Source organism: Leucoraja erinacea, chromosome 3 (assembly GCF_028641065.1).
Source record: "Leucoraja erinacea ecotype New England chromosome 3, Leri_hhj_1, whole genome shotgun sequence".
Taxonomy (NCBI): domain Eukaryota; kingdom Metazoa; phylum Chordata; class Chondrichthyes; order Rajiformes; family Rajidae; genus Leucoraja; species Leucoraja erinaceus.
Genome location: NC_073379.1, coordinates 31,607,374 through 31,633,608, shown reverse-complemented (window position 1 = coordinate 31,633,608; position 26,235 = coordinate 31,607,374).

Sequence of the window (26,235 nt, the reverse complement as noted above, 5' to 3'; positions counted from 1 at the left end):
CAAAAAATAATGATTTTGATTATCTTGAGAGTGGATGTTTCTGGATAAATGTATGGGAAATAAACATTAAATTCCTTCCATTTGGCATATAAATTCATGACAAAGTGAGATTTAAAAATCATGTTATATTGTGAATTCTTGTGTGAATTAGTTTGTTATTTGGTATTTGTATACTTAAGCTATTTAAAAAAATATAGCCTTTTCTTAAGAAATGGATAGATGTTTAGATCTAGTAATTGAGTTTAGATGAATTTAATTGATTAGATGAATTTAATTGATTAGATGAATTTAATTGATTTGATGAAACTGATGAATATGCATTTTATGTTGGATATTTACTATTTGTTTTAGCGTTTAACTTTATCATACCTGCCTTTTTTCTAAAACTGCAAATAATAACTTGTTTCTGTTAATGTTGTTCAGTGTTTTTTTTTTCTTTACATTTTAAAAAGATGTCTCCGAAGAAGAAATGCAAAATTGTCAATCCAAATGCCCAGCAAAAGAGACTGATTTAGACAGCATTTGCAGCGATTATCCGAATTTGCACTACTCTAAATGTGATGATCTACAGGACATTCTTAATGGGAAAGTAGTGAGCAGAAAGGCATGTCATGCATGGTTTGAAGAGCAAAAACCTGTAGTTTACAATGCCAAAATTGAAAAGTTGAGGAAAAACAAGGTGTACAGAGTTGCTTATTGGTTACAATCTGAGGAGTATGATGATGCTACTGATTATGATATGCCAATGAACCAGCTAGCAACTGATCTTCTCCATAAATGTTGAGGGAGAGTTGGTGCCATTATCAGAAAGTTGTGAAAGCTGCTAAGAGGAAACATTTCTCAGGTATTGTCCTCTCTGACTGCCGCAGCCCTCGTGTTTTGTTTAACACCATTAACACAGTTCTTGATGCCCCGCAGGCAGTCTGTATGGAGGCGTCCCCTGCTGTGTGTGAGAACTTCCTCCGCTTTTTTGTTGATAAGGTCGCTATGCTTAGAGCTCTAATCCCACCATCTGCTTATGACCCCTCGGTATCTGTTCCATGCACGGCTGTATTTGATCATTTTAAGCCGGTGTCTCTCTCCTTTTTGCATGAGATTGTTGGTCGTTCAAAGCCCTCAGGTTCTCCGAATGATGCTGTTCCTCCTCGGCTGTTTAAGGAGGTGTTGCCCACTGTAGGACCATCTGTTATCGCTGTCGTTAATAGCAGTTTGTCCTCGGGTGTTGTTCCTGCACTTTTTAAACATGCAGTAGTACAACCCCTGATTAAGAAACCTGCTCTTGACCCTGCAGTTCTTGGGAATTTCAGGCCTATCTCCAAACTGCCTTTTTTATCAAAAGTCCTAGAGAGGATCGTGCACAGGCAATTGATGGCCTTTTTGGAGGAACATGACGTTTTTGAGGTTTTCCAGTCCGGTTTTAAGTCCCGGCACAGCACAGAATCGGCCCTTTTGAGGGTTTTTAATGATATTTTTTTGGCTACTGATCAAGGTGACTGTGTTGTCCTCGTGCTTTTAGATTTGTCAGCTGCCTTTGACACAGTGGATCATGAAATTTTGATCTCCCGTTTGGAGCAGTGGGTGGGTATCAGGGGCATAGCACTGGAGTGGTTCAGGTCGTACTTGGCTGATCGAACTTTTTGTGTCAGCCTTGGGGACTCTGTATCCTCCTCTGCTCCTCTGTCGTGTGGGGTCCCACAGGGCTCAGTTCTTGGCCCTCTCCTCTTTTCACTCTATTTGCTCCCACTCGGTTCCATCCTTAGGAAGCACGGGATTTCATTCCACTTTTATGCTGATGACAGTCAGCTTTATGTGCCTCTGGGAAAGGGGGGTGTACACTCTGTCGGCCTCTTGCTTGAGTGTCTCAGTGACATAAAGGCCTGGATGTCACTGAACTTTTAAAAATTTAATGATGACAAGACAGAGGTAATGATCTTTGGTGGCACCTCTGGGCCCCCCCCTGTTGATCTAGGCTCTTTGTCTGCATATCTCAAACCTAACATCACGAACCTGGGGATTAAAGTGGACCCTGAGCTTAGATTTGACTGTCAGGTAAGGGCTGTTGTTAAATCTGGTTTTTTCCATCTGAGGCAGCTGGCAAAAATAAAGCCGATTTCGTCAAGGAAGCACTTTGAGACGGTAATCCATGCCTTTGTTACCACCCGGCTGGATTACTGCAATGCACTGTATCTGGGGGTTAGTCGGTCCTCCATCGCCCGTCTCCAGATGGTACAGAATGCAGCTGTTCGTCTCTTGACAGGCACACGAAAGCATGATCATGTTTCTCACCTTTTGGCCTCTCTCCACTGGCTGCCTATTCAGTATAGGATTCGTTTTAAAATTATTTTATTTACTTTTAAATCCCTAAGTGGTCTTGCCCCGTCCTACCTATCTGAGCTTCTTCACCCTTATTCGCCCTCCCGCTCTCTCAGGTCAGATGATCAGCTGCTCCTGATTGAGCCAAAGACTAAGCGGAAGCTCAGAGGGGACCGTGCCTTTGCTGTGTCGGCTCCGAGATTGTGGAATGAATTGCCTCTGCACGTTAAACAGGCCCCTTCTCTAGCTGTTTTTAAATCACTCCTGAAGACATATCTATTCTCCATGGCCTTTGTAGACCAGTGAGGTGTCGAATTGTTTATTAACTTTATTTGCTTGGTTTGCTGCGTTGTTTGTACTTGTGTTTTATGTTTTTTTAATTTATTGTTTGGATTTTTGTATGTAATTTATGCGCCTCGTGTTAGTTGTATGTTCTGTTGTTCTGCCTGTTTTATGATGTCTTGCTTGTTTTCTTTTTTCTGTACAGCACTTTGGTCAGCTTTGGTTGTTTTTAAGGTGCTTAACAAATAAAGTTATTATTATTATTATTATAAAGACTTGGTCTTTTGCTAAAAATTGTAATTTATTTACCTGTCTGTTACGGATTATAGCATATTATACAATAATATTAAAGTTCTGATCTTGAGAATATCACCTTTTTGAATTTTCAAGGCAGTTTGGGTTTATTACATTTTTCGTAACAACGGTCAATTTTGTAATTAGCTACAATTTGGTAACTAACTAATTATTTGCTTTAATGTCAGGTCATCCAAGTAAGATGTTTCATATTTGTTTCAGAATGCTTGAATCTATAATAACTGGAAATTTCATTCAGTTCTCTTAATTTTTAAGAAAGTTATGGGCTTTTGACTGTCCTCGATCACAGCTTTTGTGTTGAGTCAATGGAAAAGCAATAGGGAACAAGATGCTAATTTCCGAGTATGAAAATGACCATCACTGTTTTAATACTGAAGATATGAAAGTTAATTATGTATCAAATTAAAGTTATTTTTATGCTTTACCCAATGGGATAAATTACAGGCTTGATTTTTAAATTCTCAAAATTTTGTAACATTCCTACATTTAGCAGCATGATAATATGAGTCTTCAGGGGATGCTGATATAATAACAGCTATTTCTCAGTGTCACTCTTCATCAGTCCATTTGCAGTAGGCTATTTGTCATTCGATACATTCTCTTCAAACTTTACCACCGATCAAATGATCATTGTGTCTCTGGCCCTTTGAAAATATTAGGCTTATTAATGAAAGGACGTGTTTTTCTAACCTTCCAGCCTCCTTTCTACATTTTAATTAGCCGCTGAAGCACTCGCTCCTGTGCTACCAGAAAATGGCTAATTGCTTGAGTTTGGAAATTAGTTTTTTTTACCGGGTCTTGAGATTAGGTTTCAGTGCAGCGTAGTCGCACTCCCACAGGCAGACCTTTGCCGTTGACTCAGCCCCACGCTGGTAAGCAAAGATTTGTTGCGCAGACTGTTAACTTACTAATAATATTGTAGGATTGTGTTCTTCTTCCACCTTTCTATATTATGTTGGAACAACATTTAAATTGTTTCAGTCAAGGAATTTTTATTCTGCGATATAATGGCCAAGAAACATCGTGGTGCAAAGTTCATGAATTAATCATCCAACATGGCAGGTAGACCAGGTCAACATTCCCTGGAATTTCACCTTTGGTCAGGCTCTATAAAGGTAATAGGACTTGGAGCATTCTGTCTGAAACAATTGTTCAGCTGTTTGTAAAAAGATGTATTTCTTGGTTGATCTGTGAACATTTCTTTTAGTTTGGAAATAACAAAGTAGATCAGCAAAACCAAGTGTAACTGAATGGTAACATCATACGGCATAGAAACAGGCCCTTCAGCTCAACTTATCCATGCTGACCAAGATATCCCATCTAAGCTAGTTCCATTTGTCAGCATTTGGCACTCATCCCTCTAAACCTTTCCTTTCCACGTATCTCAGGTTGCTCCCTGCAGCTCTGGCCTTCTAGTCCTGGCGACATCCTCCTGAATCTTATTTGCTTTTTGACATCCTTCCTATAACAGGGAACCAAAACTGAACATTGTATTCCAATTGTGGCCTCACCATAGTCTGGAATGGAATGGTTTATTGTCACATACGATCTTGAGCAACTGTGTAACAATAACTATTATACTCAGTACTATATTTGATGAAGGCAAGTATATTAAAGCTTTATTTATCATCCTGACATGCAAGAGGACACTGAAGAAAATTAAACTGCATGGAATTGAGAGTTATATACTGGTGCAGACTACGAGTCGGTAAATGGACAGAAGTTGGAATAAAAGGGTAGATTTGAATTAGAAGCTAATGATTATTAGGGTGCCACAGGCAGTAGTGTTGCTGCCTCAATTGTTGCCAGCTTGTCTCACTGTTTTGGATAACAAGCTTATCAGGATTAACAAACTCATCAGGAAAGCTGGCTCCGTCCTGGCGGTGTAGTTGGATTCATGGGAGGTGGTTTTGGAGGGGAGGATGCTCCTCAAACTGTGGAGTATCCTTGACAATACAGCTCACCAAGACCAATTGATCAACCAGAGGAGTACCTTCAGCAACAGACTGGTTTCACCAAGATGCAGTACAGAATGCCACAGGAGATTCTTCTTCCCTGTGGCTATCAAACAATACCACTCCTCTCCCTTCTGTCGTGGGGTAGACTGAGACTGACCCTCTCCGTCCCACCTCCCCAATCTTTGCACACCCCCAATCCTTTCCACTCGTGGCTTTAATTTCACGTTTCATGTATTTTGTGTTGATTGTTTGGCAGATCAATTTTCCTCCTGGGATAAATAAAGTTCTATCGTATCGTATCGTATAATGGGACCAAATGTAACTTTGCTGATGATACAAAGCTGGGCGGCAGTATGAATGGTGTGCAGGATCCTGACAGGCTATGTGAATGTGCAAGGACATAGTAAATATGACATCAAGTGAAATTATGTTAAGTCATCCACATGAGAAGAGAGTTTTTCTTCAAACAGTGAGGGATTGAATGGTTTTTGTATTCAGGGGGAACTGTGTCCTTGTACTTGAACCTCTGAATGCTACAGTGTATGTAGAGTAACCTTTTAAGAGGCAATTAATTTATTTCTTATGACAAGACAAGTCATTAGAAACGGGAATAGTGCCGGAGGATTGGCGTACTGCGCATGTTGTTCCATTGTTTAAAAAGGGGTCTAAGAGTAAACCTAGTAATTGTAGACCTGTTAGTTTGACGTCAGTGGTGGGCAAATTAATGGAAAGAATACTTAGAGATAATATATATAAGCATCTGGATAAACAGGGTCTGATTAGGAACAGTCAACATGGATTTGTGCCTGGAAGGTCTTGTTTAACTAATCTTCTTGAATTTTTTGAAGATGTTACACGGGAAATTGATGAGGGTAACGCAGTGGATGTTGTGTATATGGACTTCAGTAAGGCCTTTGACAAGGTTCCTCATGGAAGGTTGGTTAAGAAGGTTCAATGGTTGGGTATTAATGGTGGAGTAGCAAGATGGATTCAACAGTGGCTGAATGGGAGATGCCAGAGAGTAATGGTGGATGGTTGTTTGTCAAGTTGGAGGCCAGTGACGAGTGGGGTGCCACAGGGATCTGTGTTGGGTCCACTGTTGTTTGTCATGTACATCAATGATCTGGATGATGGTGTGGTAAATTGGATTAGTAAGTATGCAGATAATACTAAGATAGGTGGGGTTGCGGGTAATGAAGTAGAGTTTCAAAGTCTACAGAGAGATTTATGCCAGTTGGAAGAGTGGGCTGAAAGATGGCCGATGGAGTTTAATGCTGATAAGTGTGAGGTGCTACATCTTGGCAGGCCAAATCAAAATAGGACGTACATGGTAAATGGTAGGGAATTGAAGAATGTAGGTGAACAGAGGGATCTGGGAATAACTGTGCACAGTTCCCTGAAAGTGGAATCTCATGTAGATAGGGTGGTAAAGAAAGCTTTTGGTGTGCTGGCCTTTATAAATCAGAGCATTGAGTATAGAAGTTGGGATGTAATGTTAAAATTGTACAAGGCATTGGTGAGGCCAATTCTGGAGTATGGTGTACAATTTTGGTCGCCTAATTATAGGAAGGATGTCAAAAAATAGAGAGAGTACAGAGGAGATTTACTAGAATGTTGCCTGGGTTTCAGCAACTAAGTTACAGAGAAAGGTTGAACAAGTTAGGGCTTTATTCTTTGGAGCGCAGAAGGTTAAGGGGGGACTTGATAGAGGTTTTTAAAATGATGAGAGGGATAGACAGAGTTGACGTGGAAAAGCTTTACCCACTGAGAGTAGGGAAGATTCAAACAAGGGGACATGACATGAGAATTAAGGGACTGAAGTTTAGGGGTAACATGAGGGGGAACTTCTTTACTCAGAGAGTGGTAGCTGTGTGGAATGAGCTTCCAGTGAAGGTGGTGGAGGCAGGTTTGTTTTTATCATTTAAAAATAAATTGGATAGTTATATGAATGGGAAGGGAATGGAGGGTTATGGTCTGAGCGCAGGTATATGGGACCAGGGGAGATTATGTGTTCGGCACGGACTAGAAGGGTCGAGATGGCCTGTTTCCGTGCTGTAATTGTTATATGGTTATATGGTTATAAGAATATTTGAGTAAAGATATTTACTGCAAATGTATACTTGTGATTGAGAAAATGCAATCGTAGTCCATCTGTATAATTCCACTATATAAGCCTTCTAGACTGCTAAAATCTTCTGAGACCAATCTGTTAGTGATTCCCAGAGTAAATACAAAACATGGGAAAGCAGGATTTAGTTACTATGCAACAAATAGCTGGAATAAACTTCCTGAAGATTTAAGACTTGCCTCAACTTTGACCACTTTTAAAACAAGACTGAAAACTTTTATGTTTACTTTAGCTTTCAGCTAAATCTTAACTACATTACACTTTTAACTTTTGCACTTTTTATAATGCATTTTCAATTTTGCTTTATCTTCTTTTATCTTTTGCTTTTATCTTCTATTTTATTTCATTTTATTATTTCATTTTATTGTATGACATGTTTTTATGTGAAACACTTTGAGTCTGCCTCGTGTATGAAATGTGCTATATAAATAAAGTTGCCTTGCCTTGCCTTGCCTTACCTTGCCTTGCCTAATTCCAATGGCATTGCGGGATTGTCTAATTTGCAGAAACTAAACAGACTCTCTCTGATCTGGAAAATAAGATATGATCTCATTAATGTAAGGATGACATTTTCCACTTCTCAGCAGCTAGAACCAGACGTCACAGCATCAAACAAGGAGTCAACTATCCAAGACTGAGATGAGAAGATCGTACACCACCCAGAAATAGTAAAATGTTACAATTCTTTACATCAAAAGGCTATGGGAATACAATCATTAAGTATAAGAGACTGATAGACTTTAGGATATTAAGGGAATCAAGGAGAAAAAAGGGGGGGAAATAAAGGGAAAAAGCTTGGTGCAGGAAAATGACATTGGTGAAAGATAGGGTTATGATATTGTTGAATGGAAGAGCAAGCACAAGGGGCCAAATGGCCTGCTACTCTTTCTATTTCTTCAGTTCTTATGATACCAATTTTGCAAAATTGTAGAGCTCTGAATTTAACACTTGCAGCATAATCAGGACTACATGGTCACTACATCACCTAACCAATGACTCTTGAAAGACATTTTGAGGCTGATAACCAAAACATATAGATACAAGGAACTGCAGATGCTGGTTTCCAAAAGGACACAAAGTGCTGGAGTACTCAGCAGGTCAGGCAGCATCCTTAGAGAACATGGTTGGGCAACATTTTAGATTGGGACCATTCTTTACATAGGGCGACAGATAGCACAATGGGCTAAGAGTTCGGCTGGCGACCGGAAGGTAGCCGGTTCAAATCCCGCTTGGAGTGCATACTGTCGTTGTGTCCTTGGGCAAGACACTTCACCCACCTTTGCCTGTAATGGAATGTACGGCGGCAGGCGCGGGCACACCGCGACGCCCTGTGTCTCCCTTTCAAGGGAGATGCTAAAAATGCATTTCGTTGTCTCTGTACTGTACACTGACAATGACAATAAATTGAATCATCATTTTTTTCTTTAGTCTAAAACTATATGTTCATTAAGAAAATACTCACCTTATTGTGGAGCAAGAGATTTCCTCCTTCTTCCAATGAATTGTTTTCAATTTTAGGGGAGTCCTCTCACTTTCTTTGATTTATCTTACAATGCAAAACCTTTCACTTTCAATAACCCTCCTTATTCCTCAATAGTCACTTCACTCCTTTTCTTCCTGGTGCCATCTTGATCATTATCCTTCTCTCTAAATACAACCTGGGCCCCCTCGTTGGTGGCTGCTTATTCTAGCCACCCGTTCCATGGTGTTTAATGACTTGGATATCCAAGTGGCTTGGGACCTACTACCAGGCATTGAGGCCAGAGACTCGTCTATCTGGAAGCGGGATGATTCATTATGCTAAGTCTGAGGCAGGCTGGCCCAAAACCAATCTCTTGGCATCCCATTTTTTTTCTCATCACATTTGAATTTATCATACTACGGATTTTTGAAACTGAACTAAACTGAACTACAGAAATGGTTACAGTTACCACTGAATTGCCACATTCAATTGGTCATGTAGAATTTGATGTAGACAGTAATTATGTGGTTGGTAATACTGGTTTACTATTCTCTGATTTTAGTTCAATTTCCAAGTGATTGTTGGTCCCATTGAAACAGTAGCCACAGAAAGATGAATTATTTGATGCACAAACATGGCATGGGGATGATGTGGTGAAATGGAAAGTACAAAGAAATGGGGTATATTTGTTCTTGGACTTAACCAAAATAAATCAGGTCAGCTGCTGAAGCCAATCTGGTCATCCAGATGCTATTGTACATGCATGAATAGAGACATTCCGACATACATGACACAAATTTTCTGAATTTATAATAAGAATCTTCTTCTTTAGTCTGCAAAAAATAAGTTCAATTTTGTCTGCCAACTTCAACTAGCCATGAGATTATTAATTTGACTACTTTAAATACAACTCTAGTATAAGGCTATTCACCTGCCAATTTTTTGAATTATGATTTATTAATGCAATGCATTACAAGGTACAGCAAGGTACACCAAGTTAAATCAGAGTGGATTTAAAATGATGCATCTTCCAACCTTTTTTTCTTAAATTTCTGACTCCAGAAAACACATCAACAACACGTCATTTTTCACTGCACCATATATAAATATACAAACAAACAGAAAACGTAAATTGCCAGGCAGAGATAATTCTGTGGCGCTGTCCTTTAGGGAGATTGGCACATTGTCCTGTTCGGACCAATGAAGCATTAAATGGTTTACAGCATTGTACATCCCAACATACTGGTTACTGACATAGTATTAGTTTCACATGGTTTCAATAAAATTGCTGCAATTAATAATTGTGCCTGTGGATTTAACATGCTTGTTATTTTACAATACGAATGCAAGAATCGAAAATCTTATTAGACTCCTATTAGAAAACACACCATTTGAAGTGCCTGTTGCAACATATCTGTCAATGTTTTTGTTCACCATTGCATTAGAATGTTAATATAATAGGCTCCTTGGGAATGCAATGGTTTCATAACAGCTTAACAATTGTAAGCATGAGGTGTCTGTATGCAATAGACCCAGAGATTAAGGATCCCCTGCCATTGCACACATTGCACATCTCCTGCCATTCCACTAAGTGATTGCACTCTGTGTTAAAATCCCATGAAGTATTAATTTAAGAGTAGCATATAAATGAAAACTATTTGTTCAAAGATTGTATTTTAATGCTAATAATAAGTAACTGGAATAACATGACTTGGGAGGAATATGTTGACTTGAATATTTTGTTTAATGTGCATTTAAGAGTTTTATGAATAAAACATTTAAAAAATGATTTAAAAATTCAGAAAGAGTCAAAAACATATTTTCCTTAACATAATAAAAGAAAAGCAGGTTCTGTCAGAACAACAATTTTGAGAATGGTGCTTTGAGGTCCACGTACTGCTGGTAATTCAAATTTGGGCTTCGGTGAGGAGTGCAGACCGAGCAGCACGAAGGTATGTCTACCCCTTTATTCGTCATATTTTTTTAATGGCCAATCGAAGTGGGAAATCAGGGGTAGGTCGGGTATCTATGTCTGCAGGACATGTGTCCTGCTGCAGTTCCTCTCAGATGCAAAGATTGTTTGGAGTCTTACTGAGGACCGTACAGGAGGCAGAGAGGATAATATTTCAGGGAGTTGTTGTGTTGTTGTTATCGGGCAGCTGAGCCATCACATCAACAACTAGAGATCGGTCATGGGCTGCCATCTGCCTTATTGGAGGCCCTTAGACTGTCTTCAATCAGGCTTTACTCGACCTTATCTTGCTTATGATGTTGTTCCCTTTGTCCTATATCTGTGCGCTATGGACAGTTCAATTGCGGTCATATATGGTCTTTCAGCTGACTGGAGAGCATGCAATAACAGGGCTTTGCACTGTACCTCAGTACATGTGACAATAAACTAAACTGAAACTGTGGGTTTAGTCAGCTGGATGTGTGATCGCCAAGTAGAGCAAGATTCCCCTGTGCCTATCCCCCTCTCAAACAAATATTCCAGTTTGGATACTGTTGGGGGTTGGGGGCTGGCATCTCAGGAGAAAATAGCAGCCGGATCCCTGACACCATGTTTGGCTCAGTTGTAAAGCAAGATGGGGCAAAGTCTAGTCAATCAATAGTCTGAGGGGAATCAATAGTCCGAGGCGCAGACAGAGATTATGTGGCTGTGACCGAGACTACAGGATGGTGTGTTGCTTCTCTCGTAGCAGGTTAAGGAAGTCTTGGAGTGAGAACAAAACATCCTGAACAAAGAGGGTGAGCAACGAAGTGTCATGGTCTATATTGGTACCAACAACATAGGTGGGAACACACAAGAGATTGCAGACACTGGAATTGTGAGCAGAAAACAAAGTGATGGAGGAACTCCGCAGGTCAGGCAGAATCTGTGGAGGGAAACGAACAGATGACATTTCAGGTTGGGACCTTTCTTCAGACTGATGCAGGTCATAGGTCTGATGTCAGGTAAGGTCCTGCAAGAAGTATTTAGTGAGTTAGGTAGTGGATTGAAAAGCTGGGACTCTCAGATTGGTTTCTCAGGAATATCCCATGTGCTACAAGCTAACGTAGCAAAGAACAAGAGGTTGGTACAGATAATCGCTTCATATCATCGACTGAAGCGATATGAATGACACTTAGAAAAACAAATGGAATGATCACTTTGATTATTATAGCAGGCTTAAAATCAATCAGGAATCAGATCACTGGGCATTAAGGACTTAATTAAACACTTGAAATTAATTATAGATGACGCCTTGCCAAACCAAGTCCTTTTTATTCAAAATGAGTAAGTTTCACATGGGTAACACTTTCAGCAAATGGACATGTTTCATTTGCTCATCTTACAATTTGAATTCAATAGTATTAAGCTGTTTAATGCGTGTGCGGACGTGGCGCCGACAAACGAGAGGATGAAGCAAAGAAGTCGCAGCCAAAGAACTGAATGGAAACGAGGCCTAAATGCCAATAAATTAAAGATTACAAAGACAAAACACCTACTAACCGAAAGGATGGGATGCCTAAATGCAAACAAACCGAAATGGCGGGATGCCTAAAAGCCAATGAACCGAAAAGCTGTGGCACCTAAAAGCAAACTTACATGAATGGTCACTCTGTCGAAACGCCACCTACCCGAAAGGTGGGGTCGCCTACAAGCCAAAGGACCGACTGCCGCTCAACAGAAAAGTCCAATAACGGACATGATGTTGGCGGGGGGCGGGACTTGTCAGCGATTGGTCCAGACCCCCGTGTCCATCACATCACTGTGAAGGCATCGTCCCAAACCTCCGCTCCACCCGACCTGCAGCCCGCAGAAGGTGGCCGTGGGGGAGTGGGGGCTGTCCCGATTGATGCACACCTTCGTCACTTTCAACTTGGTGCTTGGGTTCAGATTGCCCAGTCACCTATGGCTTGCATGGGAAAATGAACCTCACACTCCCATCTCCCCCTTCTCTCTCCCCTATTCTCTCTCCCTTCTCTCTCTCCCTTCTCTCTCCTCCTCTCTCTCTCTCCCCTCTCTCTCTCTCCACTCTCTCTCTCTCTCTCTCTCTCTCTCTCCCCTCCTCTCTCCTCCCTCTCTCTCCCTTCTCTCCCTCCCTTCTCTCTCTCTCTCCCCCCCTCTCTCCCCCCCTTCTCCATTCGCTCTCCCCTTCTCTCCCCCCTCTCTCTCTCCTCCGTCTCCACAAGCGGGAGCGTCCCACAGTCACTGACCGCAATGCACCTCCATCGGACCCCAACCCCCACACCAGGGTGATTTCACCCACCCCCCCCCCCTCCGGACCCTGACACCCACACACCAGGTTATTCACCCCGGTCGCGGGGACAGACATTTTATCATTACCGTCTCAGTGCTTGCAGAATGCACCCAAGCTCCCATGCACAAAACAGGCAGCATCTCTGGAGAGAAGGAATGGGTGACGTTTCGCACCGAGAACATTCTTCAGAGTGCTTCAGAGGAACTCTGATCGCCCTGTCCCACTGTACAAGTTCATTCAAGAGCTCTCCCGAGTTTAAAAAAAAATCAAACTCATGGTAAGCACGTAGAATGAACGTAGCGAGTACGTCGGAGCTCGGGGACGTCTCTTAGCAGCTTGTAACGCTAACGGCAGGTACTCGGGAATACTCACTAATGGCAGGTAAGATCAGGAAGACTTGTGAAGAATTTTGAACATGTTGAAAAATGTCCACGAGAGCCCCGAGCACTTACAAGCGGCCATTACCATAAATCTCCGAGTTCGAATCAGGGGAGAACTCTTGTATGAACTCGTACAGTGGAACAGGGCTTTAAAGTGTCCACTTATAATCAATTCAAATACCTTGACACAATTTCATGTTATTAACCATAAAACCTTGGAGGACATTATACAACATTTGAAATCCTCCTCCTGCTGCCTCGATATTTTACCAACAGGCCTTTTCAAAGGTGTATCAAACTGCATGACCTCAGACCTTCTACAGATTGTAAACACGTCCCTTCTCTCAGGTGTCTTCCGACAGGCCCTGAAAACTGCTGTTATCAAACCTCTCGTAAAAAAGAACAACTTAGACACTTCACTACTGAACAATTATAGACCAATATCAAACCTCCCATTTCTCAGTAAAATCATTGAAAAAGCTGTTTTTAAGCAGCTGAACAATTTCATGTTAATGAACAGCTGTTTTGATGTCCCAGTCAGGATTTAGACCACACCATAGCTCTTGTTAAGGTCTTCAATGACATTCACTTAAACACAGACAATGGCAAAATTTCAGTCTTAGTATTACTAGATCTCAGTGCTGCATTCGACACAGTCGATCACAACATATTACTAGACCGTCTGGAAAACTGGGTGGGACTTTCGGGCACAGCATTAAAATGGTTTGAATCCTACTTGAAGGACAGGGACTACTTTGTGCCTATAGGTAATTACACATCTGAGCGTGCAAAAATTACATGTGGAGTTCCCCAGGGCTCCATTCTGGGGCCTCTTCTGTTTAACATCTACATGCTTCCACTGGCTCAGATCATGAAAAACATAAAAATATGTTACCATAGTTACGCAGGCGACACACAAATCTACATAACAATATCACCAGGAGACTATAGTCCAATACAAGCACTGAGTAGATGCATTGAGCAAATCAACGATTGGATGAACCAGAATGTTCTCCAATTAAACAAAGAAAAATCTGAAATAATTGTTTTTGGAGCCAAGGAAGAATGATTAAAAGTTATCACCCAGCTTCAAATGGTAATGCTAAAAACAACAAACCAAGCCAGAAACTTAGGAGTAGTCATGGACTCAGACCTGAACTTCAACAGCCACATAAAAACAGTCACAAAGTCAGCCTACTATCACCTAAAGAATATATCAAGGATTAAAGGACTTATGTCTCAGCAGGATTTGGAAAAACTTGTCCATGCATTTATCTTCAGCAGGCTCGACTACTGTAACAGTGTCTTTACAGGTCTCCCTAAAAAGTCGATCAGACAGCTGCAGTTAATTCAGAACGCTGCTGCTCGAGTCCTCACTAAGACCAAAAAAGTAGATCACATTACTCCAGTTCTGAGGTCTTTACACTGGCTTCCTGTCTGTCAAAGAATTGATTTCAAAATACTACTGTTGGTTTACAAAGCACTGAATGGTTTAGGGCCAAAATACATTTCTGATCTTCTGCTTAGCTACGAACCACCCAGACCTCTCAGATCGTCTGGGACAGGTCTGCTCTGTGTCCCCAGAGTCAGAACTAAACATGGAGAGGCAGCGTTTAGTTTTTATGCACCACATATCTGGAACAAACTCCCAGAAAACTGCAGGTCTGCTGCAACTCTCAGCTCTTTTAAATCTAGACTGAAGACTTTTCTGTTTGCCGCTGCCTTTCAGTAAACAATACAATTTATTAATTACCTATACTGCACTGTAACTTCTATTCCTGGTTTTATTCTATTTTAAATATTTTATTTGATTGCTTTTAATTTTGTAATTATTTTATCTGAATAATCTAATAATCATTTTACATCTAAATGTCATTTTATATGTGTTTCTTTCCAATGCTTTTAATGTTTTATGTAAAGCACTTTGAATTACCTTGTTGTTGAAAGGTGCTATACAAATAAACTTGCCTTGCCTTGCCTTTAAATGATAAATGGGTATGAAACACTGAAACAATTTTAAAAGGCAATATTTGCTGTAAGAACACACAAACACATTTATTATGTAACTAATTTAAAAAGTAAAAAGATACAACTAATTTAAAATGTAACAGGCATAACAATTAAACTAATATAAAATGTTAAAAGGAACAACAGGATAACTAATAAACTGTAACAAGGAACAACAGAATTACAGGAATAGGAATCAAAATCAATTTAAAGATTGTTAGTTAAGACTCTTAGGAAAGGCAATCCTTCTTCTTTATTACAAGAATTGTAAATAGATTTTATTCTTTTGTTAATGACAGCATGTGTTTTGTTAGGCTTTGAAATATCAATTCCTGTAGATGCCTGCACAATTAACATTTCATTTGATGCCTGTTCACTTCTGATCGTGTTAAGTAATTTGGCCACTGTGGGATGAATTACACAAAGTCTTTTTTTAAAGGCCTGGTGCCAACCTTCTAGAGAATTGTTTGTTCTTGCCAAATTATCCTGAATTCAAGTGTAGACTGACCATAATTCGCAATCATAAAGTGCTCCTTCGCCTCCCTCTTTGAACTATTCCTAACCAGGTACTTTCAAAAAACCCAAAAAAATCACAAATTTCGGTATTTAAGGAGTGCACCAATTCATCAAAAAATTCCTGAACATCTTCAGGGGTGACAAGGGCAAGAAATTGTAATTGCTCAATGAGAAGTGGATTGTCAGGCTTGGTATACCATTGTTGCAATCCACCAGTTTGAATATTTCACCATAGACATTGGCCAAAATGAAACATACAACCATAAATTGACGTGTTTGGGAAGTTCTTTTTTATACTATTAATTGCTGCTTTTTCAAAGTCAATTGTTATCGATGTTGGAGCCTGAACATTATCTTTCAAAAACTTAAACTTTTCGTCATATGTTTTTTCTTCCTTGTTGCTTGCAACACAGTAAACTAATGGCAAGGTTTTGGTTTCAGAAATAATAGCATGTATAGTATACAGTTGCTTTCCCAGGGGGGGCAGAGTCAAATGTGCTGTCGCCAAACCATGTTTCCTTTCTCAATAAAAGTTCCAAATTCTTCACTGTCGATTTATTACCGTGGCACTTTCATGCATTCGAAAGTTTTGTCCTCGTGATGTTGTACTCAAGTCTTCACTTGTGTCCATATTTCTTGCTCGTCTTACCATACTTCCAAGTATTTCTCTCTTAGGCAGGGCTCCAACAAAACTAAGTGGTAATCCTTCTGTGATATTATTAATCACACTACTTATGACCTCTTCAGAATGCTCAGCTCAAGTTTTCAGACTGTCCAAAACTTTCAGAACAGAATTATGAGCACCATCAGGAGGGTGTGAATGATTGGAAGCATTACCCTGCTCAGTATCATTTATAGTTTTAAATCGACCCTTACACACTTCACGTTTCTCACACTTCCAGTATGTGGTTTCATTAACCTGTTTGTCCACATTGTAAGTGTAACCATCGAGAAGGTGCTTTCTTCCACCACGTGCTGCTTTCACAAAATTCATGGTCAGAAAGTAAACGTTGATTACTATTTTCTCCTACCTGAGGGAATTAAACAAAATTATATTTGTTTCCTTTTCGATATGTAATGTTCTTTTTCAGCTTTTCAATGTCAGCGATTCAAAGAGATTGATATTTATTTTCTTTTTTTTCCAAAGATCATAGACCTTGCTCTAGTATTTTGGGTTTTTTTTCAGCTTTTTGACCTCATGTCCGCTCGGCGTCAGATTGCTTTTGGCCGGTAACGAAAATTACGTCGAGAAGCCTCTATGGCAATCGCAGCACGGATGAGTCACAACCAAGTATCAAAGAGCGGATACACTTATGCAGAGAGGCTGTGTAAGTTGAGAAAACTGGCAGCGATCCGTGTGAAAATACAGCATCTACCAACAATGAAAGCATTGTAAAACCAGCGGCCGCAAGCCCTTCCCACGGGATGGGGTTTTAACTCAGCATTAAAAATAAAAACAGAGGCTACATTAATTTAAAAGCAAAAATGTTACATGTATAAATCATTCATACATTCGGGAACATGGTTAATTAACTGGTGGCATTATTTCCCTGTCCTAACGTCCTTTGTTTTAGCCGGTGATTACATCCATTCCATCCCTCCCTCGCAAAGATGTGGGATTTCAATTTGAGCGCACTTGTTTGAATAGATGCAAGCGGCATGTACAGCGTCTCTTCTGGGTATGCAATACACAAAGCCGAAGAAATGAGACAACTGTCACACAAAAGAGAGACACAAAATGCTGGAGTAACTCAGCTGAACGTGCAGCATCTCTGGAGAGAAGGAATGGGTGGCATTTCGGGTCGAGACCTTTCAGACGCACTCTGAAGAATGGTCTCGGCACGAAACGTCACCCATTTCTTCTCTCCAGAGATGCTGCCTGTTTTGTGCGCGGGAGTAGGGTGCGTTCCGCAAGCACCGAGATGATAATAAATAAAACGTCTGTCCCCGCGGCCAGGGTGAATCACCCAGTGTGGGTGTCAGGGTCTGGGGGTCGGAGGAGGTGGGGAATCACCCTGGTGTGGGGGTTGGGGTCCAATCACAGTGCATTGCAGTCAGTTACTGTGGGACACTCCCACCGGTGGAGACAGAAAAGAGAGAGAAGGGGGAGAGAAGAGGGGAGAGAGAAGGAAGGGAGAGAGAAGGGAGGGAGAGAGAAAGGGGAGAGAGTGAAGGGGAGAGAGGGAAGGGAGGGAGAGAGAAGGGAGGGAGTGAGTGAGAAGGGAAGAGAGAGGAGGAGAGAGAGAAGAGTGGAGAGAGAGGAGGAAAGAGAGAGAGGGGAGAGAGAGGGAGAGAGAGAAGAGGGGAGAGAGAGAAGGCAGAAAGAGAAGGGAGAGAGGGGGAGAGAGAGCAGAGGGGAAAGAGAAGGGGAGACGGGAGCATGGGGTTCATTTTCCCCACACAAGCCATAGGTGACTGGTCAATCTGAACCCAAGCACGAAGTTGAAAGCGGCCGAAATTGCGCATCCCTCGGGACAGCCCACACTCTCCCACGGCTACGCTCCGCGGGCTGGGGGTCGGATGGAGCGGAGGTTTGGGTCAATGTTCATCCCTTCACAGTGATGTGATGGACGCGGGGGTCTGGACAAATCACTGACAAGTCTCGCCCCCTGGCAACATCATGTCCGTTATTGGACTTATCTGTTGAGCGGCAGTTGGTTCGTTGGTGTGTAGGAGACGACGCCTTTTGGGTAGGTGGCATTTTGACAGAGCGGCCATTTGGTAAGTTTGCTTTTAGGCGACGCAGCTTTTCAGTTCATTGGCTTTTAGGCGTCCCGCCCTTTCGGTTAGTTTGCATCTCATCCTTTCGTTAGTAGTTGTTTAATCTTTGGACTCTTTCTGTTTATTGGTGTTTCAGCCTCGTTTCAATTCGGTTCTTTGGCTTTGACTTCTTTGCTTCGGCTTCTTGTCTGTCGGCGCCACGTCCGGGCACCGTTTAATGCATAGCCTGTAAGTACAAGGAGCACAAACACTATATTTACTTGAAGCACTTTGTGAAACCTTCTTTTCTAGTATCAAGGAACTGTAGATGCTGATTAATGCACAAAAAGATACAAAGTTCTGGAGTAACTCAGCAGATCAGGCAACATCTATGGAGAGCATGGGTGGTGATGTTTCGGGTTGAGACACTTCTTCAGACTGATTGTATGAGGGGAGAAGAAAGCTGGAAGAGGGGAGAGGCAGGGACAAAGCCTGGCAGGTAATAGGTTAGCACAGGCAAGGGTATTTATTGTGTAGGCAGATGGTCGGAACAAATGCCTGATATAAAAGCAGTAGGTGAGAAAGGATTGAAAAGTTGCGAATCACAAAAATAGATTCTGGAAGTAACAGGGGGGAGGGGAGAAATCGAGGGGAGTCTCGTTGGGACGCCAGCTGAGGGGTGGGGGTAGGGAGATGGAAGGGAGGTGAAGGCGGGAAGAAAAAAGGGGGAGGTTGAGAGGGTGTTGATAAGAGTTTAATTAAAATTGGAGAATTCAACATTCATGCCGTTGGGTTGCGCGTTACCCAGGAGGAATATGAGATGCTGTTCCTCCAGTTTGTGTGTGGCCTCACTCTGGCAATGGAGCAGGTCCAGGATATAAAGATCAATATGGGAATGGGAAGAGGAATGGTTAGCAATTTGGAGATCAAGAAGGTCTTGGCAGACCCAGTGCAAGTGTTCAGTTAAATGGATGCTTCAGGAGGCCACATCGGGTACACCAGATGCAGTAGATGAGTTATGAGGAGGTGCATGTGACCTCTGTCTTACCTGGAAAGGCTGCTAGGGTACCTGGATGCAGGTGAGGGATGAGGTATAGGTACAGGTGTGACATCTCCTACAGTTGCATGGGAAATCACCTGAGGTTGGGCTGACTTGGGTGGGAAGTGATGAGTGAACCAAGGAGGGAGCAGTCTTTGCAGAAGGCGGAAAGGGGTGGAGATGGGAAGCTGTGACAGTTCATGGAATCACATTGGAGGTGATAGAAATATCGGGGGGGATGAGAAGGCTGGTGGGGTGAAAGGGGAAGACGAAGGAAACTTTATCCTTGTTCAGATTGCAAGGAAGGGGAGCAAGATCAGAACTACAGAACTACAGAAAGCTGAGTGTGGGATCCATCTGTAATAAAAGGGGAGAAACCAAGTTTACTAAATAAAGAGGACATCTTGGATGCCCTAGAATGGAAAGTCTAATCTTGGGAGCAGATGTAGCTGAGAAGGAGAGATTGACAGTACGGAAGAGTGCCTCTGCAAGAGGCAAGGTGAGAGGAAGTGTGGTTCAGATAACCGTGGGAGTTGATAGATTTATATTTCATCATGCATTGAATCAATTTACACCTCACGCTGCCTCAGCAAGGACACCAGTATAACCAAGGACATCGTACCCTGGCCATTCCCTCTTCTCCACTTTCCCATTGGTCAAAAGGGATAGAAATGTGAAAACGCACACCTCCAGAATCGGGAACAGTTTCCTCCCAGCTGTTATCAGGCAACTGAACCATCCTACCAATAACTAAAGAGCAGTGCTGAACTACTATTTATCTCATTGGGGACCTTCGGACTATCTTTGATTGGATGTTACTGGCTTTATCTTGCACTAAATGTTACCTATGTTATTCCCTTTATCATGTATTTTCACACAGATTTTAATCAGGTATTGCCTTTCCGCTGACTGGTTAGCATGGAACAAATCTTTTCATTGTACATCGGTAAATGTAGCAATAAACTAAACTAAATTCAAATAGAGTAACCTTTGTTTAAATATTTATAAATACCAATGGCCCACCAAACTAAATGCAAGTTAGAGAAATGGAATCTTTAGTGAAACACAGAGCACTGGAAGAACTCAACGGGTCAAGCAGCATCAGTGAAGGAAATGGACAGATGACATTTTGGGTTGGGGCCCTAGTTCAGATTGTGTGGGAAGGAACTGCAGATGCTGGTTTACACTGAAAATAGACACAAATAGCTTGAGTAACTCAGCGGGACAGGCAGCATCCCTGAAGAGAAGGAATGGGTGATATTTCGGGTCAAGACCCTTCTTCAGACTAAGAGTCTAGAGACAAGGAAACTAAAGATCTGGAAGAGTAAGATGTGAAAACAACAGATCAAAGCTGCTGATCAAGGAAATGTAGAATGGTTCATTGTTTGCTGAGGGGAAGGTAAAAACAGTAAAATTAATCAGGAAGATAGTGAAACTAGTTGGGAACTAGGGCGGGGGATGGTCAGAGAGAGAGGGAAAGTAAGGGTCACTTGGAGTTAGAGAAATCAATATTCATACTGCTGGGTTTAAGTTGTCAAAACAAAATATGAGGTGCTGTGCTTCCAATTTGCATTTGTTCTCACTCTGACAGTGGAGGAGGCTCAGGACTGTATGAGAATGGGAGGGGGAGTTAAAGTGTTTGACAACTGGGAGATCACATAGGTCTAGGCAGACTGAATGGCGGTGTTCAACAAAACAATCGCTGAGTCTGCGCTTGGCCTCGCTGATATATAGGAGTCCACACCTGGAACAGCAGAACGTTGGAAGAGGTGCAATTGAACCTCTGCTTGAGGGAAGCATGGTTGTGCAGTGGTAGAGTTGCTTCCTCACAACGCCCACGGCGCCGGAGACTCGGGTTCGATCCCGACTGCAGGTGCTCTCTGTATGGAGTTGGTATGTTCTCCCCATGACTGCATGGGTTTTGTCTGAGATCTTCCGTTTTCTCCCACACTCCAAAGACGTACAGGTTTGTAGGTTAATTGGATTGGTATAAGTGTAATTTGTCCCTAGTGGTTGTACATTAATGTGTGGGGATCACTGGTGGTGCGGGTTCGGTGGGCTGAAGGGCCTGTTTCCATGCTGTATCTCTAAAATCTATACTCTCAAAAACCTGAAAGGACTGTTGGGATCCTTGGATGGAGTCGAGGGAGGAGGTATAGGGACAGCTGTTGCATCTCCATTGGCTGCCAGGGAAAGTGCCTGGGAGGGGTGGTTTAGGTGGGAAGGGATGATTAATCAGGGAGAATTGGGGAGGAAATGGTCTCTGCAGAAAGCAGAAAGGGGTGGAGATGGGAAGATGTGACTATGGCGGGGTCCCCTTGCAGGTGGAAACATTGTCAGAAGTTTACGTGTTGTATGTGATGGCTGAAGGGGTGAAAGCTGAGGATGAGGGGGACTCCATCCTTGTTGCAACTGAGGGGAGGGGGAAGGGAGGGGAGGGGTACTGAGGAGACCATTGTGAGGATCTCATCTATGATGGATGAGGGGAACCCTCGTTCCCGAAAGAATGTGGAGATCTCGGATGTAATTCTAATTTAGATTGATTGGAATAGAGGGGAGAAAGCTGAAATGGGGGCGTAGGAATGGGATAAATCTTGGCAAGTGATAGGTGAAGAAGGATTGATTGGCTTTCACCCTATCAGCCGTCACATACAACACATAATCCTCTGACAATTTTTCCACCTGCAACGGGATCCCAGCATTAGTCACATCTCCATTGGCTGAAGGATGGAGAAGTGATAAAGGTTAGAGTAGAAGGGTATCAGATAAGGAGAGACAAAAAGGAGTGACATGTAAAGCAAGAAACAGGACTATGTTTGGTAAAGAGGGGAAAAAGGGAAATGTGGGATTCAGAGATGAGAGATATGCATACAAAGGAGGGGAAAGGAGCAGTGAGTGGGGTGGTGGGAGATGATGAAAGCAATGTGTGTGCACTGGGGTGATGGAGTGAATCCCACATCTCTCTTTTCAATCTTCCTTCCCCAATCCAATAATACTGAAGAAGATCCCAACCTGAAATGTTGTCTATTTCCCTCTAGATGCTGCCGAACCCATTCAGTTCCTCCAGCGCTTTGATTTGTGTTTAATGCAAGTTTGGATCAGATGTAAGTTTAACCTTAGATCTGATCCACTTATTTTACAGAGGGAATTCAGCCAAACCTTTCCCCAAGAAAGTCTTAGATAAAGGAATATAATTGGTTCTGCTCAACTCTTGCTTAATGCCCACATCTAAAGATATGTCATTTAGTACCTCTGCAAAACTGCCAAGCAGTTTCTTAACCTGATCGTTTTTTAAAACTCTATTTGGTTTTGAAATTGAAATTCAAATCAAAAATAAATTGGACTTTTGATGGTACTATAAATGTTCAAGTATTAGGGAAATCATTACTCTAGTGATTGTACCTTTCAGTTCCATACAAACACAACCTACATTTAAAATGGATCAAATGGTAGAGCTTCGATGAGATAACACACAGAGGAGACATTGCTTTGTTGTTTCTGGGAAGCTTTCCAATGCAATTGTGTAACTGTCAGAGCCCAAGGAGAATGCAGACCCTTCCACTTCAGATGGATCAGAAAATTAAAAGGTCAGTCACCCCAGTCCATTCCCAAGTTAAAGATATCGGAGAACAGGAATAACAGCTAAAAGGAAGAACCGGATTAATATAGTGTCTTTCAGATTCAGATTCAGATTCAACTTTAATTGTCATTGTCAGTGTACAGTACAGAGACAACGAAATACAGTTAGCATCTCCCTGGAATTGCGACATAGCATATGATTTGAATAAATATTTACATTAGCATATATACAGACATAATGTTTTTCCTGTGGGAGGAATGTCCGCGGGGGGGTGGGGGTGATTGGCAGTCACCGAGATACGTTGTTGAGTAGAGTGACAGCCGCCGGGAAGAAGCCGTTCCTGGACCTGCTGGTCTGGCAACGGAGAGACCTGTAGCGCCTCCCGGATGGTAGGAGGGTAAACAGTCCATGGTTGGGGTGAGAGCAGTCCATGGTTGGGGTGAGAGCAGTCCTTGGCGATCCTGAGCGCCCTCCGCAGACAACGCTTGCTTTGGACAGACTCAATGGAGGGGAGCGAGGAACCGGTGATGCGTTGGGCAATTTTCACCACCCTCTGCAAGGGCTTCCGGTCGGAGACAGAGCAGTTGCCATACCATACTGTGATGCAGTTGGTAAGGATGCTCTCGATGGTGCAGCGGTAGAAGTTCACCAGGATCTGAGGAGACAGATGGACCTTCTTCAGTCTCCTCAGGAAGAAGCTCATAGTGGGCTAAAGTGCTTTACAACCAAATAAATAGTTTCAAAATGTGGTTAACGTAAGAATACGGTAAATACTACAAATAGATCCATGTGCAACTATCTCCTCAATTGGAACGTAATAATGACCTAGAACATAGAATATGAAATGGAACAGCATAGGAACAGGCTCTTTGGCCCACAATATTTGTGCTGTGCTTGAGGCTATTTAATGCTATGCTATTGAATTCAAATAGTGCCGAACATGATGTTAAACTGATCACCTCTGCCTGTACATGATCCATATCCTTCCATTCCCTGCACTTCCACATGTATATCTAAAAGCCTCAAATGACACTATCATGATTGCCTCCACCAGTACCCCCAGCAATACATTCCAGGTCCCCCCTGCTCTCTGTAAAAAAACTTGCCCTGCACACCTCCATTAAACTTTCCCTCTCTCACCTTATAGCTCTTGCCTCTAGTTGGACATTTCAACTCGGCGAGAAAGGTTCTGACTATCTACGCCACTCATAATGTTATATACTTCTATCAAATCTGCCCTCAATCTCCGACATTCTATTGAAAACAATCCAAGTTTATCCAGCCTTTCCTGAGAAACCTTCTCAGCACTTTCAAAAGCCTTCACATCTTTACTGTAATGGGGCGACCAGAACTTCACACAATATTACAAATGTGGCCTAACTGAAGTCCTATAGAGCTACATCATAACTTTAGACTTTACTTTAGTACACCAATTATGGTGTTGTCAGCAAATGTATTCACCAACTCATCTAGATTTGCGGCCAGGTCATTTATATGTATATCACAAAAATCAGAGGACCCAGCACAGATCACAGTGGAACTCCATTAATCACAGATCTTCATCCATCACCAAACTGCAGGGCAGTGGATATGGACGCTTCCTTTGTTAGCTTTGATCAGGAGAAGCCCTTTGAACAGGTACACAATGGACATGCTCTCCAAAATGAATTTGGGGAGGGAATTGGGAAATAGATCCAAAAGACATCATGGGCGTAGTCCAAATTAATGGATAGGAAATATATTCCCAATCTAGATGGTCAGGCAAGGTAGCTTATTATCCCCTGTTCTGTCTATGTGTTGCATTGAACTTTTAGACAAATCGATTAGGATAAACACAAGCATCAAACGGCTGATGATATCAGGCAGTTTAATGATTCAGATCAAAGCCTCCCTGTACATGGATGATGACATTATCTTCTGCTCAGATCCACAATTGTTCCATAGACGGATCAAAACTCTGTGTGTTTAAGGTGGTAAAGGGAGTTGGTGGAGTCAACTGCAGAACAATGGTGGCCATACTCTTTAGCACCAGTCTCAATTAATCTTCCAAAAAAATACACAAATTGTAGGAGTAACTCAGGGGTTCAGGCAGCACCTCCATAGAACATGGATAGGGGACGTTTCGGGTCAGGACCTTTTTCATCTGAGATTCTATTCCCTTTTCTTGACAGAAGTGGAGATATGGTTTGGAGGAGTTAGCTTTGGAATGTAGCAAAGTTTGGAAGGAGCCAATGGGAAAGGAACATAATGTGGAAAAATTGCCAGGCCATCCAGTTGGTGCACAACACAGAAAGGCAAATGGTGACAGATTGGATAGTTTTAATACTGAAATGGATCTAAATCTCTTTGTACACTAATTACTGAATAGTGGCACCGCAGTAGAGTTGCTGCCTTACAGCACTTGCAGCGACGGAGACCCAGGATCGATCCTGACTATGGGTGCTATCTATACGGGGTTTGTACGTTCTCCCGGTGACCGCGTGGGTTTTCTCTGAGATCTTCTGTTTCTTCCGACACTCCAAAGAGTACAGGTATGTAGGTAGATTGGCTTGGTAATTGTAAAAATTGTCCTTAGTGTGTATAGGATAGTGTTAATTTGTGGGGATTGCTGGTCGGCGCGGATCCGGTGGGCCAAAGGACCTGATTCCGCACTGTATCTCTAAACTAAACTAAATTAACAAGGGAATCAAATGATAAGAAACTAGTGCAAGAACATGGGTTTGGGAGGAGAGGATTAGCCATGAACTTGATAAATGGCGGATGAGGCTCAAAGCACCACATGGTCTGCTCCGGTTCTGAAATATTATATTCTACTAGGCACCGATTTAACAGACACTCAGCAATTTATGCCTACGTGCAACTAATTACTTCAAAATTGTAACTGTCATATTGATACATTAATTTGAAAAGTAATTATCTCATTACACTCTTTTAATACTTGATGATTTTTCCCAAATTTGCATATTATTTAATTTTGCATGCATGTTTATAAAACCATTGACAGCATCCGATTGGGCTGGGCTGGGATAAGCAACTCTGGGAATATAATCTTTACTGTCTTACGATGAGGCACATTACCTACGAGTAATAGATTATTCTGGATACGCCCAAATAATATAGCAGCGTGCAAATCCTGCATCTGGTTGGTCTAAAAATCAATATCTCAGTCTCACAGTGATAAATGTACATCTTTCATATTTTCTTATATCTGAAACATGTTTTGCCAGATGTTGCTGGCACAGCGGTTAGCATCACTGCACCACAGCTCATGGGAACCCAGTTCAATAGTAACCCCAGCTGCTATTCATGTG